Source organism: Nycticebus coucang, chromosome 4 (assembly GCF_027406575.1).
Source record: "Nycticebus coucang isolate mNycCou1 chromosome 4, mNycCou1.pri, whole genome shotgun sequence".
Classification (NCBI taxonomy): Eukaryota; Metazoa; Chordata; class Mammalia; order Primates; family Lorisidae; genus Nycticebus; species Nycticebus coucang.
In genome coordinates this window covers 6,905,153-6,921,304 of record NC_069783.1, presented here as the reverse complement: position 1 = coordinate 6,921,304, position 16,152 = coordinate 6,905,153, and the positions used below count along the sequence as shown (strand labels likewise).

General features: G+C 42.4%; 1 long non-coding RNA gene across 3 annotated transcripts in view; it reads left to right on the top strand.

Annotated features, from left to right (window-relative positions):
* The first annotated feature begins 649 nt into the window (after window positions 1-649).
* The window catches only part of LOC128584538 (uncharacterized), a 68,974-nt gene continuing 53,471 nt past the window's right edge, over window positions 650-16,152 (top strand). Inside the window, exons 1-3 of one of the 3 annotated variants that reach the window (XR_008379686.1) lie at window positions 650-704; window positions 13,415-13,580; window positions 15,696-15,777. This is a non-coding gene — a long non-coding RNA (uncharacterized LOC128584538). Of the gene's footprint in view, window positions 705-13,414; window positions 13,581-15,203; window positions 15,293-15,441; window positions 15,510-15,695; window positions 15,778-16,152 lie in introns of those variants that run through there. The other 2 variants (XR_008379687.1, XR_008379685.1) reach the window with 2 other exon arrangements.

Sequence of the window (16,152 nt, the reverse complement as noted above, 5' to 3'; positions counted from 1 at the left end):
GGTATATAATTCTCTTTATGTACTGATCAATATTAGCTAATATTGTTAATGTGTTCATCGAGATGTTGATCTGTGGTTTTGTTTTTTGTCTACTTTCTTTGGTTTTGAAATCATGATAATAATACTAATAGTTCTGTCCTCTTTATTTTCTGTAAGTTATTGCATAGAATTAGTGTTATTCTTTAAATACCCGGTGGCATTCTCTAGTGAGACTATTTGGGATTGGACGTTTCCATTATGGGAATTTGAAAATTACACATTTTCATTTTCTTAATAGTTACAGTGCTGTTCAAATTATGTATTTAATATTGGGTGAGTTGGAGCAGCCTGTGCTTTTTCAGGAATGGTTCATTTCATTTAGGTTGCCAAACTTACATGTGTAGAGTTATTCATAAAATTCCTTTATTAAGATTTTGATATCTGCAGGGTGTGTAGTGAGATGTCCTGTTTCATTTTTGCTATTAATATTTTTTGTCTTCTGTTTTGTTAGAGGCTTGGTCAATTCTATTAATCTTTTCAAAGAACCACCGTTTGCTTTTTAATGATTTTTCTCTGTTGTTTTCTGTCTTCAAAGTCATGGATTTTTGATCTTATCTTTAGTATTTCTTTCCTTATCCTTATTTTGAGTTTATTTTTCTTTTCTTTTCTAGAGAACCACAGATGCGCCAGCAACTTCTGAACTACCTCTCCTACATCTAGGACAGGTTGGTAATGCCTTTGCTCCTTGATTAATCCACTTTGCCAATCTCTGTCTTTAATTGGTATATTTAAGCCTTTTACATTTAATGTAATTGTTGATATTTTTGGACTGATGTCTGTAATTTTATTTTTTGTATTCTGTTATTTCCACCCCTGTTTTTCTTATCTTTTTTTCTTCCTTTCCTGTGGGTAACTAGAACATTTCTTAAACTTTTCTCTTGGTTTATTTATTCTGTTTTTTAGCATATCTCTTTGTATGGATATTTTAGTTGTTGGTAAGTGTCACATTTTTTATTCATAGCTTATCACAGGCTACTGAGGTTGACATTTTCAAGTGAAGTGAAAAAATCTTACACTTTACTTTTCCCCATTAGCAGTATAATCGTCTTAAATATTTTTACTGCATATATTTATTTATAAAAAGTGAATCAGATATTGTCATAATTTTGCTTCAACTGTCAATCATAAATTAGGAAACTCAAGATAAAAGAAAAATGTATTTGTCCATATTTTGACTCTTGTGATCTATTGTTCTTTCTTCTTTTCTGATGTTCTGATATTCCTTCATTTATTATATATTTCTGCCTAGATAAGCTTTTATAGCTATTCCAGAATAGGTCTAGTGGTTAAAAATCTGCTTAGTTTCCTTTCTCTGAGAGTGTCTTTATTTCTTATTTTCTGAAGGATATTTTTGCTTGATAAAAATTTCTAGATTGACAATTACTTTCTTTCATCATTTAAAAAGAAAATGTGCCACTTCCTTCTGCCTCCATGATTTCTGATCAGAATTCCACTGTCATTAAAATTGTTTAACCTTACAGGAAAAAAATGTTATTTTTCTCTCACTACTTTTGAGATTTTTTTTTTCCTTTGTCTTTGGTTTATGAAAACTTGAGAATTTCTCTGGATTTTTTCTGTTCAGGATTGATTTTCTGTTCATTATTTCTTCAAGTACTTAGTTAGCTCTTCCCTCTCTCATCTCTCCTTCTTAGATTCTGATGACATGAATGTTGGATCTTTTGTTATGAATTCCTGTGCTCCTTGAGCCACAGGTCCCTGAGGGTTTGTTAATTTTTTCCAGTGTATTTTCTGTTGATCAAGTTGGACAATTTCTTTTGTTTTATCTTCACATTCACAAATTATCTTCTGTCTTCTCTATTCTGCTGTTGAGCCCATCCATTGAATATTTATTTCAATTATTTTATTTTTTAGTTTAAATTTCCATTTGGTTCTTATTTATATACCTAGTTCTTCAAGGAGACTGAGTTTTTTTTTTTTTTTTCATTTGTTTTGAATCTATCCATAAGTGCCTGTTGCAGTGTTTTTACGATGCTTCCTTAAAAATCTTTGTCAGATTGAGTATCTCAGTGTTGGTAATTGTCAATTGCCTTTCTCATTCAGTTTGGGATCTTCCAGGTTCTTGGCATGGCAGATGATTTTCAGTTGAAACCTGAACATTTTCAGCATTGCATGATAAGATTCTGGAGATTATTTAAATCTTCTGTTTTAGCTGGCTTTCTCAAACCTTTGTCCAAGAAAAATGGGAGAGTATCAATACCTTTTTACTGTCAAATAGGAGTAGAAGTCTGGGATCCCCCACTAAGCCTCCAATGACATGAGTCAAGGAGTGGCTCCTATTCCTGTTGAGTGTGAGTGGAGTTCCAGCTCTCCACTAGACCTCCACTGATTAACATCTTGGCTGAGGAGTGCCTTATTGGTGCCTCTGACATGGCCTGCACAGTAGCGGTGGGGGCAGCTTTGCTGTCACTGGTGCTGGTAAAGTCTCCATTCTCTAGCCTTCTTTGATGTCACCCCTGGAGTGGAAGGGATGTCTCATTACATCCTGGTTGGGGTGGAAGTCCAGGCTGTCTGTGTGGTCCCCACTGACACTGTGGGGGATTCATATTTGCCCTTTCTCATCTCATCCCAGGACTGAATGGGCTGGGGTATCTCATTACAGTCAGCCAAAGTGGAAATCTTTTTTTTTTCTCCTATGCCTTTGTTGCATGCGTAAAGATTTTTTTCTGTTCTGTTTGTGTAAACTAGGGTGGTTGCTTTCTAAATGTTTTCTGTATTGTTAGGCAGCCCCTTTTCTGATGGTTTGGCCAGAGAAAGCAGGCTTTTGGGGAGGCTTTCTTGGTCTTATGTTCCATTTTTAGGTTGCTGGCTTCTTCAGCTCCAAGTCTGAAATACAAGAGATGAAAAGAACACCCAGAGAACTGATACCATATTTCCTTATGTTCAGAGGTTCTTAATTTTCTTACTTGGGCAGCGCCTGTGGCTCAAAGGGGTAGGGTGCCAGCCCCATATACCAGAGGTGGCAGATTCAAACCCAGCCCTGACCAAGAACTGTAAAAAAAGAAAAAAAAAAAAAGAATTTTCTTACTTGTCTTACATATACATTTTCAGAGTATTTAGTTGTATGTAGCAAAAATAATAAGATGAAATACGTTGATTTAATCTTCATGAAAGCAGAATGCAGTGTAATTTTATTAACTACAAAGCAAAAGAAAGTACAATTGGGAACGAGGATGTGGTGGTGGCTGCTCTTTCCCTAGGGAGGTCAGAGGAGTCGCAGTACCCAGCTGGCCAATATTCAGCGGCTGAGGTCAGAGTGGTAGGAACTGAGATCTGAGGGGTGGTAAGTGGTTAAACCATGTACGACCTTTCTGAAGATCTTAGTTTTTACTTGGAAGGAGATAGGAGCTGAGGAGTGACTATGAGCTGGTTTAGGTTTGGAAAGGAAAACTCTGCTTGCTGTGTCGAGAGTAAGCTGGGGCTGAGTAGCAGGAGGGAAAGGCCAGCAGCAGGGACACCAATTAGCCTGGGCGAAGTCCCAAACCCCAGACATCATAGCACTGTCAGAAAGACTCTTGTTCTCATACAGTGAATGATGTTACCAGCTACATGTTAAATGGATTCCAGCAGTGGAAAATTTAGAAATAAAATTTCCAGTTCAAAGGCTCTATGATGAATTTCGTCTGAGTAATCACACTGATGCATGCACACCCCTTGAACTATTTACATGTATTGCATCTGACTGGCAAGTCTCTTTTCTGGGTCAGCTTAGATATAACCCAATCGCTTTGTGGTGTTCCAATGTTTTTTCATTCTTCCATTCTTCCTCTCTCTCTCCCTTTTTTTCTTTTTAGAGATGTTGTCTAAAACATTAAATAGCTTCACCTACAATTGGGATGTGTTGGATTCAACTTCTAATTATGTCATCTTCTGCCATTAGAAAAACAGGGCGATTGGAATTGTTAATGGCTTTTTTGAGTAACGCATGTTTATCAACCGATAGTGACATTCGAGGTACAACCTAAACTTCAGGGTGGAATTCTGGCACCTTAGATTATTTATTTGAACATACTGTTTTACAGCTAGGGTCTATTTCTTAGTGTGTTAAGAGAGGATGCTATGATTTTTACAGTAATGGTACTCTAGGTCAGCTGGAAGACACTAAAAACCTCATCCTGGATTATGTATTCCCTCTATTGGAATATATATGTGTTTTTCAGTATTTCTCCCTGAATAAATCAAAGTCACCAACTTTTCTCCACCTGGACTTGCTCCATTACCTTCCTGATTCTCAGGTGGAGCACATATGGCTGTGTAGCAGGTTGGGTTCAGAGGTGTCTGGGAAGGTGACAGGTACACCCAGTACCACCAGCTCCTACATGGGGAAGCAGCCAGTTAGAATGCCTGTGAGGGACTGTCCTTGCTCAGACACCTGCTCCATGCATGGGTGGCTCTCCTCTGCCTCCCAGCAGCTAGAAAGAATTTTAGCTTTCTTTTCTCTGCTCCTGGAGCCAACGTGTCTGAGCCTTGAGGAAAAGCAAAGGTAGAGTTATTGTATCAATAGATGAATGGATAAAGAACATGTGGTTCATATACACAGTAGAATACTGTGCAGACATAAAAAGGAAGGACATCCCGTCATTGGTAGCAACATGGGTGGGACTGGAGGCTGTTATGTTAGGTGAAAGAACCCAGGCACAGAAAGACAAGTATTGCCTGTTCTCACTCATACGCGGTAGCTAAAATCCTGAATCGAATGGAAGTAGAGGGAGGCGTAATGGAGGTTGGGAAGGGTGAGAGGGTGGGAATGAAGACAGGGTGGTTGGTGGTACAGACATACAGTTGAACAGAAGGAATCAGTTCTAGTATTCGAGAGCACAGCACGGGGACTACAGTTAACAATATATTGTGTATTTTATAATAGCTCAAAGAGAAGATTTGAAATGTTTCCAACACAAAGAAATGATGAACGTTAGAGGGGATGGATATGCTAATTACCCTGATTTGATCATTATGCATTGTATGCGTGTATCAAAATATAACATGTATCCCATAAATATGTACAGTTATTATGTGTCAATTAAAAAACACACAATAAAACTGCCGTATGCCTTTGTGAACCAAATTTGAAATAGAGATTAAAAAGCACATCCAGCATAAAACCAGCATGGCAATTTTTAGAAAGGGCTCTGAGGAGAAACTTGGCTTTGAATCAGCATCTGTGTCCTTCTACTCCCGTACAGTGTGATGATGAGATTCACCACCCATCCCTGTGTGAGGATCAGACGAGATGCTGCAAAAGCTGACGCTGAATCCCTGCGATGCATCCTAGAGATCTTTGTAGCCCACAGTAGCTGTTGAGTTGTGTTGAACGAACTTGTACTTCATCTGTCTGAATGGAGGGAGTGCCCATCTGATCGACACGGGGCCTTCTCACAAAGGCAATTTCAGAATGTCCCTTCATTTTTGATCATTTTGTTATTTATGTTTTTAAATATGAGCCTATAATTTTTTATCTTAAATCACTTTAAATCAAACAAGGACAAAGTTTGTTCGGTAGCTGTGGCCTATCTATTTGTGGGTCAGATTAAATTGACAGAAGGTGAATGAACTAATTCTTTTCTTTCTTTCTTTCTTTTTTTGAGATAGAGTCTCACTTTGTCACACTTGGTAGAGTGTCCTGGAGTCATAGCTCACAGCAACCTCACACGCTTGGGCTTAAGCAATCCTCCTGCTTCAACTCCCCAAGTACCTTGCACTACAGGTACCAGCTATGATGCCTAGCTATTTTTTTTTTTTTTTTGTAGAGATGAGGTCTCACTCTTGCTCAGGCTGGTCTTGAACTCTTGAGCTCAGGTGATCCACCTGCCTCAGCCTTCCAGAGTGCTAGGATTACAGGTGTGAGCCACCATGCCTGGTTGAATAAACTAAGATTCTTAAAGTTAGAAAGGGCCTTACTCTTTTCACTTAAGCCATCTATCTGAGACAGAAATTGGAATCAAACATTCCATTCATTCATTTACTGGTGGCTGCCCACTGTGCATACACTATATTCAGTGTAGTTTGTTAGGCACTGGGTCCAAGGATCCTTAAAAATTTAGAATGGAAAGGAAGAGAGACACCTGGGGGCAGAGCCTGCTCTAAGTGCTGTCACAGTGTTTCTGTGTGTTTATTATGTGCCAGGAGCTGGTTTGATTCTTACAACTAGTTGTGAAGTAGAATATTCAGAGTACGGTGCTCTTATCGTTTCTGCATTATAGCCGAGGAAGTTGAGACTTGGAGAGTTTAACTTACAGTGGGGATGGGTTTCCAACCCAGGCAGTCTGACTCCAGAGTCTGGGCTTCAATGGCTATGCTATAGAAGATGCTAGAAAGTAGGGAAGAAGTATTCAGTTCAGCCTGTCAATCCCTGCTTCCTACAAAGTGGTAGCTGAGACAGGTACAGGGAACACACCATTATTTGAAATAGGCCATTGGCCTTGGATAGGTCAGGAATGTATTCCCCCAAAATGAGAAAACACAAAACTAAAACTTCTCAGTATTATAAAAAGAGGATAGGCAGGGAGTAACCCAGGTGACAGTTGACTGTGAGGGTATAAGAGAGCAATCAGTGAACAATGGTAAGTCCTGTCCCTCATGGGAATACTGTGGCATTGAGACATGTGCCCAGCAGTGACCCACTCCTGCTGTTCACCAAAGCCATTCCCCTGCCCCACCAGCTCCTCCAGGGCTACACTCTCCACCTGACACACATCCTCACTCTGGGGGCAGGGCAGACCCTGACCCCTAAGGTTGTTTTGACACCTTCGTTGTATGTATTAACATAACCTGCTATTTTACCTCATAGCAATTTTCACTGACTCTAATGGAGAAACTATCTGTTAAGTGCCTGTTAAACACCGGCCCTTTTCCCTGAGTATGAACCATGTGAGGACAAGAATTACTCTTTGATTCACCACCATCCACCTGCACCGAGGCCATTGCCAAATTCAAAGCAAAGGCCTGTTGTGGGCTGGACTGTGTTCCCACTCGATGCAAAACAAAACGAAAAAGTAGGTATGTCAGAGTCCTAAACCCTGGCACCTTCCGGTGTGACCTTATTTGGAAATAATGTCTTTACAAAGGTAATCAAGTTAGGATAAGGCTCTTAGCGTGGGCCTCAAGCCACTGTGTTACTGGTGTCCTTATAACGAGGAGAGCCTGGACAGAGGGGCACATGGAGGACAGCGCTGTGTGAAGATAAAAATATATGTGCACCACCTTGTAAGAAGCAGGGCTTGACAGCCTCCAGCCCCCCCGGCTGCATGAGTCCTTCTTCCCTATCTTCTAGCCTCTTCTATAGCATAGTCACTGAAGCCCAGACTCTGGAGGCAGACTGCCTGGGTTAGAAACCCATCCCAGCTGTAAGTTAACCTCTCTAAGTCTCAAGGAGCACAAAGAAGATCCGCAAAGCAGCTGAAGCTGGGGTAGCCTCCTGAGGCAGGGTCCCGCACGGTCCTTGGAAGGAGCCAACCCGATCAGGACATTAATCTGGGACTTCAGGCCTCCAGAACTGTGAGCTGGTCCGTGAGTGTTGTGTAATCCTCCAATCTGTGGATGTTTTTGTGGTGGCCCTAGAGGCCCCGCACAGGGCCCAATGGCTGTCTGTTGACCACGGGAGGAAGACCCAACTCATGGGGTGACACAGCCCTTCCTCTTACTTGGAATAAAGCCTCACAAAGTTTGTTGCTAATATGATGCTTAACATGTGCCACCTTAATGTGTGTGTGTTTAACCTTTATTTTTCATTGTTAATTTTAAAAACAGAAGAGTTTAACTCTTTGTGTAGTTCTCAGAAAACCCAAAATTATGTTTCACGCCTCAAATGATTATTTTTTGCTTCTCTGGATCTCTGACCTGAGAGAAGGGAGTGGGAAAAAGGTTGTGGTGTTATCAGAGACCATGTGTGACACCAGGCATAACTGTAAGATCTCAAAATTCACATATGGTGAAACCAGCATTAAATTGTAGGGGGGACCATGAGTCATCTGTGCATGTGCGCTGATCCCGTAATGCACGGATTGGTACCTGGCAGGCTCTGTTTTCTCTAGGATTTCTGCCACCAACTGTCACTACATACTTTTCAATTTGTGTATCCCCATCACTGCCAAGAACGAAGTACCTCCGTGCTACTTGTAATTACAGAACTGTGCCCGCCGCCCCCTCCCCAAATCCCTGGAGGTTAAATTCGCACATTTTGACAAAGTAATTTCTTGATTTTGTTTTCTGCCGGAATCATTGAAGGCTTCCTGAAAGCGCTCTTGTAAACAGTGAGTCAGTGTCAACACCAAAAAGGGCTTTCGCCTCTGGTGGCTCAATGGTTCTCTTGATTCCCAGGCTTTTCACCTTTTATGAAATACGATGTTTTCTCTACATCTTGTATAAATACCGGTATGGAGACATTGGCCAGGTTTATAAGCTAAGGCCAATGTGATTTTTGCAAATATGCACATAGACTCTTCAAAGACAGCTTTGCGGTTTCTCAGGTGCCCTGAATGGCTTGAGACAGTGTCCCAGGGAGCAGGACGCGGAGCGAAGGCAGGAGCTGCAGGGCGCAGTGTGGCCGGGCACGTAGCCACCACTTTAAACGTCAGGTCACCGTTGGCCCCGTGGCCGGCGGCGTGGGCACCCGGCTGCATCAGGGCAGCGTTTCCACTCCATTAACCTGCTCCCTGGCTCATAATGAGCCCAGCGACTGGAGCCCTGGTAGCCATTGTGGTGTGGGTTCCCCTCTGGTCCCTGCACAGCCCTCACCTGTCCCTCCGCTATACCTTCCTGCTCCTCTGAGCTCGGCTCTACCACTTCCCTCTGTTCTGTGTCTCCTGATTTTCTCCAGATTCTTCGTCTCAGCCTGTAAACAGATTTAAATAGAAACCATCCTTAACAAAACCAAGCAAAACAAAATTCCTCTTTTAAGGAGCTCCTCCTCAAAGTAGAACACTCTTCTTCTCTCGTTTCCTTTCTTGCAAAACCTGGACCCTCGCTCTCCACGTAGCTCCTCCCCTTTCTCACTTCCCGCTCACGGGGGCTTCCGGCCTGGCCACCTCCCTGTTCCTGCTCTGATCAAAGTGACCGCTGTCTCCCTGATCGCCATATCTGGAGACGCTAGAGCTCATCTCGCTCGGCTTCCGAGGCATGTGACAGTGCTGACCGAGCAGCTGGGTGCTGAGCAAAGGCAGCGAGTTTGACACAGCGAGAGGGACAAACGTCCGTCCACAGTCTCTCAGTCTCTGCACCTCTGGGAATACTTCTGAGGGACTCACCTTCCTCCCTTTGCTGTTACTGGTGGTTATTTCAGATCTGTACTCACCTCTTTCTCTCTCTATTTTTTCCCCATGTTCTTCTTGTCTGATTCACATGGTCATTATCGATCCTTCCTGGGAAACATCATCATTCTTCCACCTTCAGCTAACATCCCTACACGTTGACTTCCGAATGTGTATCCTAACTGATAACCTGCATGCAGAGTTCTAAGCCTGTATTTCCACTTGCTCATTGGCTGAAACCCCAGTAGAGTCTTACTGGCACTTGAGTTAACACAGCACAAAAGGAGTTCAATAATGTCTCTCCAATCACCCCTCTCCTGTGTCCCTGTTTCGGGCGAGTGGCAATGCCCCCCACCCAGCCCCCAGAGGGAGAATCTCAGCCATTTCCTTGATCTTTCTCCATTGCCTTCCTACCTTCAGTGTCACGAAGTTCACTCAAGCCTTCCTCAGAGACAACTCTCAAATTCATGGCTTCTTTTCCCCATGAATCTCAGTAGATCCCGTTCTGTCTTCAGCATCCCTAAGGCCCATTCACAAAAATCTAACACAGCGCTTTTTCCCTCAAGGTGCAAACCACTTGGGGAACTTGTGTAAGTGTGGACGCTGACTTGAAAGGTCTGCGCAGGGCTGCAGGGGCTGCATTTCTAACGAGTCCCAGGTGCCGCTGCTGGTTCTGGGGCCTTCCCTGGAGCAGTAGTGACCGTGACAACTACAGTCCTCTCAGGTCATGCGCCACCCTGCAGAGCACTCCCTCCACTCACAGGCCATTCTCTCCAATCACAACCACCTTCTAATTTCCTAAAATGAAGATATGAGAATGTTCCTGTCCTGTGTTAAAAGCTTTAGTTAGGGTCCCCTAGCCTCAGAATAAAGGAGAAGCTAGGGGATATGCAGGGTGATCGAATGGCCTCAAGTCCACCTGCCTCTTAGTCCCCTGTTCTCTCAAATCACAGAATATGTAGCCACAATTTTTTTTTTCAGGGAAAGGGAGTAAATAATCTGTTGGATTCCTCAAGTGTTCTTTAACTCCAGAGGGGAAAGGAACATGGTTCTTTCTCTATGAGGAAATTTTATAGATGAGGCAACAGTGGCCCACATAGATTACACAATTGCACTGAGCTCATACAACCCAGATAGGGGCAGAGATGGGTCTAGACCTTAAATCTTTGGGGTTCTAGTCCTATGCTGTTTGCACTGAGCAAAGTGAGAGGGGCCCACAATGAGATGTGACTCTGAGGGTGTGTGAAACAACAGCAGAGACACATGCCTTGGCTGCTGGGTTGTCCCTCCACGCAGGGAGGATTGTGCTCACGTGCTGGTGCAAAGGACCAGAGGGGGCCCATGTGGCCATGCAGGGCAGGGCCCTCCCGCCCCGCCAGGCCTTCTAGGACCGGAACCCAGAGTGTTAAGACGGCAGCCTGTGAGCCACAGCCAACGGAAGTTGTCTGCTTAGGCTGGTAACAAGAGAATGGGGACTTGAGCATGGAGTCATGGGGGCTCTTTCTCAATATCTGCTGAGTTTCTGTGCTGGTGAACTGGAGCCTTCTGTGGGACATGAAGTAAGACTGATGAATAGAATTTCTGGGGGCTGACGGGAGAGACATGTGTCCTCATGTCACTGCTCCCCGATTCCAGGAGTTTCCTGACTACGTGGACGCTGTGGATGGGATTCCTCCACAGTATGGGGGACTGGGTCAGATGACCTTGGGCTAATTTCTTCTGCCCTGTTTCCAAGGCTGCACGTGCTTCAGTGAGGAGGATCTGGCGATGGGTGCTCCCCTCATGGGCTAACTTCCTGGTCACAGGTGAGGTAAGCAGGTGCCCAGGAGCATGGCCACCATCAGAAGGGGTGTTTTGAATCGGGCTCTCACTCCTGAATCTGCTCTGAAGAAGTGACTATTCTTTTGTAATTTTCTAGCATGTTCTAAGGCTAACCCATTTTTATAGAGAAACCAGGGATTGGCAAAATTTTTCTGTAAATGGCTAGTGCTAGATAGGAAATTTTCAGATTTTGTGGCCACAAGTTTTCCATCTCAGTGACTTAACCGTGTTGTTGTGGCATAAAACAGTCCACGGGTTATCTGTAAATAAGTGGGTATATTTTAGTGTCCATAAAACTTTATTTACAAAAACAAAAGGCACGTCAAATTTGCCCAAAGGGATTACATAAATTGTCCTATAGAATAAACTGGTTTGTGTTTAATCTGATACATTGATTGAAAAACAGAAAATGGATTCAGCGGCTATTGATCTGCTGTACACGTGGCAATGCATGTTTGTTTGAATAATCTCTGCAATTCTTAGGAATAAACGGGGCTTCCTAGTGGGCACTAATTTGCGTTTTGGCTCATGTTCTGAAAGATCGATTCTGAGGACCCTTGTTACTACTTGTTTTTGCAGAAGACTTCAAAACTATCAGCATGGTGAAGAGAGAGACACATGTTGACTCGCATAGCTGTAAATTTACTATCAGGATTGCTCATCTTTAAAGATACAATTTTGTTGCTCAGAGACTTTTTAATGTCAAAATAAATAGGGTTTGACATTTAAAAGTATAATTAGTGTTGAGCACTCAGTGGAGGGCGGGTAGGAGGAGCATCTGGACATGTGGAGGAGGCTGCCTCCCTGGTATCCCCTGTTTGTTTCTCTTTTTGGAATGATGACAAAAGGCAGCAACCGCTGCATGCTTGGATATGTTTAATTTCCAGCTGTGGACATGTGATCAATCACCTCCCAGATGACAAAAGACTCTCCCCAGGACCAGCAATGTTTTCCACGTGCTTTCAAAGATTTTCTGTGTGTGCTGTTCTGACAGGGGTCAACCCTAATGATGTCATCTCTCTGCTCGGCGTGACTCACAAGGAGCATGATGTAGCAGCTTGCAAAGAAGGAAGCCTCAGGACTGACTGCTTCTCCGACGACTTCGGCTAACTTACTACTTTGGGTAGTTGTGCCCAGTTTTCTTAATAAAAATGAGGGAATATTGAGGATGGTCAAGGGCCAAATACTACCAAAGTGACAATTATGATCATTCTCCATCAGTTTCTGCCTTCTGTTTACAAACAGCTGATTTCTTCCTTCCACTTCTAAAGGAGACGTAGAAACAACACCATAGCAAACTCAAGAGTTTTTAAAGGAAACGTGTGTCCGTAGAACACAGAAATTGCGAGTGTAAGTTTCAGAGAATGGAGAGATGGAAACCACACCTGCTGCAGACATTTTAGGCTATTTGGCCACAAACGCTCCATGCAGAGTGTTCTATAGGGGGAATTGTGAATTTGCCTCAACAGATAAATGCTTTTCAATTCAAATGTGAGCTCAGGCCAACTATCTAAGATAAAACTACTTTTTAAGAATCTTTATTCTCTATAGTTTCTTGGAATTGAATTTTTTTTGAAGGATTTGGTTTCATTTTTAACCATTTAAAAACACATCATTGCACGTACATACACAAAGTCTATCTTTGGAATTCCCATTCCCACCATTGTCAGAGTGGCTGGGGCTGGTGTGGCATTTGTGGGGGTTTTCTGAGTTGTTTTCTGTCATGTGCTTGGTGGAATATGGCAAGGCATATGGATGGAGGGTGATTCATCTCCATGTGAGTTTTCTTGGGGAAGGCTGAGATGCAGTCAGTTTACACAGTTTCTCCCTTTGCAACCCGCTGAAGCTTTTGCCTTAATAAAAGTATTTTCCTTTGTTACAGATTTTTGAGTGAATGATCCCCAAAGTGCTTCTTAAGGGAATGTTCTAATTTTGGGACGTCGTGTGAGCTCGTCTCTTTTTTCCAGTTTTAATCCTGAGGGCATCTCCCTGTTCAGGTGGCTGGGAAGGGTCACTGTAGTTGCTGCTGTCAGGAGTCAGTTCTGAGTTTGTTGCAGAACATCCATGTGAAAGGACGTTATTAAATCAGGAAACATTTTTCAACAAATAGATTGCAGCATGATGGTGGAAGTTAAATATTTAGGCAGCACACGTTGTTGATTGCAAGAACTAATTCTGAAGGAGGTCAGGGTCAAGTGTACACACTAACAGTCTTTGATTTGCAGGCGTTATTCAAAGACTGAGCTTAACTTACAAAATACTAAATAGTCCTGTTTGCTCTTGCCTTGTAGGGCGCATCTTTCATCTTTGACTTCAAAGCATAAAAACCATGACTGGAAGAAGCTTGAGATGGGGATGTTGTTGACAACAATATGAAAATACAGAAAATCGAGACATTTGTCTTCAGATAGTCTGCTATAATTAAGCGTTTATTTCATAGCCACATAATGAGAAATGGTAAGCTATCAAAATTATTGTTTAATTTTAAGCTGTTAAAATGTTTAATGTTACAGGAATTTATGCTGTTTACTTAAATTAAAAAGAAATCAGGATACAAATTGTATACTATGTTCCCATTTTTATAACCTATCTACAATGTGTTGTTGAGCTACATAAACTTGCTCTTTTGCATGTCAAAATGGTTTGATATCAGCGATTTCAGATGGTTCAAGCCATATGGACAAAGAAACACACACACATGCATGCATGTGTGCACACACACATACACACATGCACACACACGCACACACATGCACACACGCGCGCGCACGCATGGAAGACATTCACCCAAGGTCTGGATGATGATTATAGGAAATTTAGTTTTCTTTCTTTCTTTTAAAAAATATCTATACTTTCTAGAATGAATGTGTATTACTTTTTTTCATAAGGAAAAAAAAATTAGAAGCTCCAGAAGCAGCACTTTGCAAAAAGGGATTGGATTTGGAGCTTGTTCACATTGTTTGCCAGTAAATTTGAAGATTTTTGGTCTCTGGTCTCTGGAGTTCCTTAGAAATTGCCAGGCAGTCAAAAAACCTACACTTCCCTCTCCTCCTCTGCCCTAAGTTGATTCTCCTTTGGCGTGCATCATCTGGCATTCAGTAGGTGCCCAGTAAGTCCCTGTGAATGAAGAGGGAGTGAATATATGAGGGAGGGCAATGAAATGATGTAATAATACATTCTGAAATTTTGCTGATTTCCGCCCAGTGAAACCAATTGTTTCGTCCTAGGAATAGGCTTCAGCTGGGCTGTACGTCCATGTACACTTACTGTTAGGAGGAAAACCAGGTATACTGAAAGAGAGAAAAACAAAAACAACCACCGATTTTGTTTAGAAATATCTCTGCTGTTCTCTTGGATGGAACATAAGATATCTGGGTAAACATTCCAGTTCTTTGTGGATTTCTGGAAGATGTTAGAATTCCTGGCCCTTTACCATGCAGCCATTTCTAAAGCAGCCTGGCCTATGGGGCTCCTGGGTGGGGCCTGGCCCTTGTGGGTCCTCCACAGTCTGGTGTAGCCCCCTCAGCCCCTGCAACTCTGTGAGCAGAATCACTTAGAAAAACCTTACCCTTTCCAGGACTGAGACCAATATCTGAAATGTCCAGTTTTCCTTTCCATGAGGATTCACCTTTACTTTGGAAGGAGGATGGAGACAAAAAAAAAGAGAGAGAGAAAGAGAGAGAGGCGGGCAGGGCAGGGAAAGAAGAGAGGGAGAGATTTTTAGCCACGTGAAATCAATCAGTTCTCTTTTTTAGCAAATGGTCACAAAAATGCTCCAAAGGGCATATTGATCACTTACCGGTTGACACTATCTGTGGAGTATTATTTCCATTCTGTGATTACCTCTAAGTGACACAGGCCAGCTTAGGTGGTTCCAAGCCTCAGAGTAGACTAGCGTGTCCTGAAATTAACTTGAATAACCTAATTTCTACCTTTGCGTTGATCTCTTCTTGCACACTGTGCAAAGGGCAAAACAGAAGTGAACAAGAAAGATTAACAAGGTCTGTGCCAGCTGTTAGGGGAGCAGTCATTGTTTATCTGCATTTAAGGATAAAAGGACACTATTTGGCTGTGCGGGGTGCCAGTGTGTAGCTGCCGCTAATGATCGTCCTGAGAATTGAGCTGGGAGGCGGTTGCCCGATGCCGGCCCTCACTGCTCTTAGTGACAGGTGCTAATGGGAGGGGGCAGGACACAGCTGCCTGAACAGGAATCCCATTATCCTTTGCTGGGTATTGATTCACCCTGTGGGACGTTTCCTTTCTGGCTGTGTTAATTTTCAGAGTGCATATTTGCCTCATCCTCCGCACGCAGAGAGAGTCAGAGGTGCTCGGGGTAAACGTAATGGGCTCTGCCCTCCAGTCGGCAGCGGTTTTGTCTGCTGGGAGGTAGGCTTCCTCTAATTATAGTGCCTGCTTGGGGACAAGGTCTGGAAGAATAGCTTTCCACTAATATAATTGCCTGAGGTGCATAGCAAATTAATCTAATGACATGAGGTACATTTGGAAAGTTCTTTTTTTTTCACATTTTCGTAAACAGTAGTTCTTATTTTAAAGCTTGATGTTTTTGCACAGAACATTCAGGAAGTGATCCAACAGTTGGAATCTTGGCCATCTACAGTCATCTTAAAATGTTCAGCCTCCTCTTTGCTCATGGGTAAGCCTTCTAAAAATTTGTTAGCAATCATTCAGAAATGACATGGACATGTCTTTGGACGTTTTCTGGGATTTGGTGGTTTGTGGTTAAGAGAAAATATGAGTGGGTTGGGTTTGTCATAGCTAAAATTATTGAATATAATGTTTAAAGATATATAATCATATAGATAAGTGAAGACTGTACTCTGAAGAATTACATACTATAGAATTGATTCTGGATCCTATTTTTCTGGTTGTACAAGTCATTATGTAGCTGCTGTAGGAAATTTAAAAATGTAAAAAATGAAATGACAATCACCCATAATTCTGCTATTCAGAAATAATAACCATCATTACTATTTTGATACTTTCTGCCCATTTCCAATTATATGATTTT